The following is a 4,445-nucleotide window of genomic DNA, read 5'->3' on the forward strand; positions in this document are numbered from 1 at the left end:
TGAAAATGGTCCAATGCGCTGTCACTGCATGGCTAATCATCTGTCGGTTCTCGATCATGCTGGAATAGGATCCATTGATCCTTTTGCGTCTGTCACTACGCCCAGCACTCGCGAGTTTGAAGCTCGTCGCAGCCATCCCTTTCCAGATCCTACTCGGAATACCACAGACAAGGTTTAGACTTTCCGGATCTCAAGAATGGCCGTCCATGGATTCTAACTTATACCACGAAGATTCTGATTAAGGAATCCAAGAGATACTCATTCAATCTAAGGTAGAACGGAAGTGGTTGTCAGGCACACGTTCATAGGTTGGAATGATGATGAGTGTCACGATCATCACATTCATATTGAGGTGCGAATGAATATCTTAGAATCGGAATAAGCTTGAATTGAATAGAAAAATAATAGTACTTTATATTAATTCATGAGGAACAGCAGAGCTCCACACCTCAATCTATGGTGTGTAGAAACTCTACCGTTGAAAATACATAAGTGATAATGGAGTTCATTGGTCTCGGCCCCAGAGGGGAACCGGAGTAACCAAGACTAAAATGATCCGAAGATGTTCTGAAGATGTAAATACAATAGTAAAAAGTCCTATTTATCCTAAACTAGTTACTAGGGTTTACAGAAATAAGTAAATAGTGCAGAAATCCACTTCAGGGGCCCACTTGGTGTGTGCTTGGGCTGAGCATGAAGCTTTCACGTGGAGAGGTCATTCTTGGAGTTGAACGCCAGTTTGTAACCTGTTTCTGGCGTTTAACTCCACTTTGCAACCTGTTTCTGGCGTTTAACTCCAGAATTGGGCAGGAAGCTGGCGTTGAACGCCAATTTGTGTCATCTAATCTCGGAAACAGTATGGACTATTATATATTGCTGGAAAGCCCTGGATGTCTACTTTCCAACGCAATTGAGAGTGTGCCATTTGAAGTTCTGTAGCTCTAGAAAATCCTCTTTGAGTGCAGGGAGGTCAGAATCCAACAGCATCTGCAGTCCTTTGTCAGCCTCTGAATCAAATTTTGCTCAGGTCCCTCAATTTTAGCCAGAAAATACCTGAAATCATAGAAAAATACACAAACTCATAGTGAAGTCCAGAATTGTGAATTTTATTTAAAAACTAATAAAAATGTACTAAAAACTAACTAAATTATACTGAAAACTATGTAAAAACAATGCCAAAAAGCGTATAAATTATCCGCTCATCAGTAACATCTTTTCATTTTCCCTTTTGTACATATTGGTAAAATAGGTTTAATCTCATGTTTTGATTGATTTGTTAAGTTTGTTTGGTAATCTAGTAGATTAAATAAGGTTTTATGATGTTTTGGTAGTTGTTTGGAGACTTGGAATGCTTGGTTTGGTGCAAAAACATAGAAAAATTAAAAAAAAAACAGAGCACCACCCATGCGTACGCACACTTCACGCGTACGCGTGAATCAAGCAATTTCAGCCATCCACGCGGACGCTCCATGTATGCGTACGGGTGGATTGATTTTTCCACTTCCCATACATTCACGCGAGAGTTGTGCCTGAAGTGTGCCAACTTTGTGCCCCAAGGCACGCGCACGCGTACCTTGCACGTCCGCGCCGACTCTCTGCTTTGCCATGCACGCGTACACGTCAGCCGCGCGTACACGTCACTTCCATTTTCATCAATCCACGCTTACGCGCACATGACGCGCACACGTGGATTGCCCTGTTTCACTCATCTTCTTTTCTTCTCCTCTTTCCATTTCTTTCCTTCTTCTCTTCTCTTTCCACCCTTCAATCATCATCCAACACTACCAAGCATCATGTAACACCATTTCTTTTAGTTAGTTAGTTAGTTTAATTTTTGTTTTCCATTATAAGTGTTGGATTACTAATCTTGTTTACTGTTTACTGCTGCTTATTACTAATAGGATGTTAGTTTAACATCATTATTGTTAATTGTCATTGTTGGATTTCTTTGTTGATGTTGTATTTGGTTACTTGGTTTGGAATTTTTTATGTTCAACACTTTTGAATACCAAGTACTTGTTACATTGCCTTCATGCATCTTACCTCTTTGAATTGCATGTTTTGGCCACCATGCATTCGTCATCTATTGTTAGGCAATTGTATATTCTCATTGCATTTTTTTTAGGTGATGCTTGTTTATGATTTACCCTCATTCACATCACTTATTTCATACATTAACATTGTGGAATTGTGAAATTGGATCGAAAGCTTACCTAGTGACATATTTTTGAGCTTTGTAAAGCTTTGTGGGCCATGCTTGCTATGTGATTAATTTCCACTTCTATCTTCTTTTTTCTAAGTTCCATAGCATCCATGTGTTTCACCTCTATGTCACTTAGGTGTTGCAACAACTTCAATANNNNAAATACATAGAAAAGAAAGAAAAAAGAATTGCAATAAAAAGGAGACAAAATGTCCCAAAGCAAGGTTCAATAAAAGTCAATGCATATGGGTGGTGATCAAAAAGAGAATGCATGAGTGTGTGAAAAAGTGAAGAATGAGTAGTTAGGTTTGTTTAGAATTGTATAGGTTGTCATAGGTTAGGTGGAAAGTTTAAGTTAATCAAATATTCAAATCTCAAGCCCACTTGACCATATGTATCCTACCTTGACCCTAACCCCATTACAACCTATGGGAAGTCCTCATGATATTTGTATGCATGCATGAAATAATTGTTGATTGTTAGATGAAAAACAAATCTTGGAAAACATGATTAGGGGAGAATTGAGTGAATCAACCCCATACACTTGAGCGATTTGAGCGGATACACATCCGGTGAGGGTTCGATTGCTCAATTACATGTTTCCACCCATGATCATCTCTTTTCTTGCAAGTTTGTAAAATCTTTTTAATAATTCAATTCAATTGTGGGTTTGATTTGACTGCTATGGCTTTAGCCCTTGTACTTAAATATGTTTTCTTGGAAGTTGACTTGTTTTGACCAAGTGGATGCATTCATGTAGATAGGTTGCATATAGATAGATTGCATTTAGTTAGTTTGCATTGAATAAATGTTGATGTCCCTTTGCTTCTTTCTTGATTTTAGCATGAGGACATGCTTAGTTTAAGTGTGGGGAGATTTGATAAACCCCAATTTTGTGGTTTATCTTGTGCTTAATTTGGGAGATTTTATCACCTTTTCCCACATTTATTCAATGAAATAGCATGGTTTTGCAATTCTCCCTTGATTTGTGCTTAAATGTGAAAACATGCTTTTTAGGCCTTAAAATAGCTAAATTCAATTCACTTTAATTCCATTCGATGCCTTGATGTATTTTTTGAGTGATTTCAGGTTCATAGGGCAAGTATTGGATGGAAGAAGTGAGGAGAAAAGTATGCAAAGTGGGAGAACTCATGAAGAAATGAAGGAACGGTAAAGCTGTCAAATCCGACCTCTTCGCACTCAATCGACCATAACTTGAGCAACAAAGATCCAAATGAGGCGGTTCAAGTTGTGTTGGAAAGCTAATATCCGGAGCTTCAAAATGATATAAAATTTGTCATATGTTACTTCACATTCAGGGGCGCGCCGATGCTTCTCGTGGTCCACTAAAGTAAAATCGCCCCCAGCGATTTCTGAAGCACTTTGGGCCTAACCCAACTCATTTCTAATGCTATTTCATGCAGAATTCAAGCTTGGGCAAAGGGGGAGCAATTGTTTGGTAGCTTAGCATCATGTAGTTTAGTTTCTAGAGAGAGAAGCTCCCTCTTCTCTCTAGCATTAGGGTGCTTAGGATATTTCCATCTTAGATCTAGGTTTAATTCATGCTTTGATTTACTCTTCCTTTGCAATACTTTTTCTGCTACTCTTCCCCTTTCTAGTTTTGCATTCAATTCATGTAATTCTCTACTTTTATGTTGATGCATTTTTATTCTTCTATTTTCAATTCAATGCAATTTATGATTCATGTTCCTTTAGTGTTGATTTGATTTTGTTGTTGTTTAATTCCTTGCAATTAAGTAGTGTAGATTTATATTCCTTGCAATTTGCTATGTTTTCCTTTTATGCTTTCCAAGTGTTTGACAAAATGCTTGGTTGAATTTTAGTGTATATTTTAGTGTTCTTGGCTTTGGTAAAGTAATTAGTGACGCTTGAGTTATCTAATTCCCGTGTTGATTGATAATTAGAAGTTGCTAATTGATTTGGATACCACTAAAGCTAGTCTTTTCCCTTGGGAGTTGGCTAAGACTTGTGGAATCAAATTAATTCATCCACTTGACTTTCCTCCATGGTTAGAGGTTAACTAAGTGGTAGTAATGGATAATTGTGGTCACAATCGAGGAGGATAACTAGGATAGGACTTCTAATTCTCATTCCTTGTCAAGAGCTTTCTAGTTGTTATTTTAATTTCATTGCCATTTACCTTTCATGTCTAATATCTCAAAAACCCCAAACATAACTCCATGACCAATAACAAGACACTTTGTTGCAATTTCTCGTGAGA

This window comes from Arachis ipaensis, chromosome B03 (genome assembly GCF_000816755.2).
Source record: "Arachis ipaensis cultivar K30076 chromosome B03, Araip1.1, whole genome shotgun sequence".
NCBI lineage: Eukaryota > Viridiplantae > Streptophyta > Magnoliopsida > Fabales > Fabaceae > Arachis > Arachis ipaensis.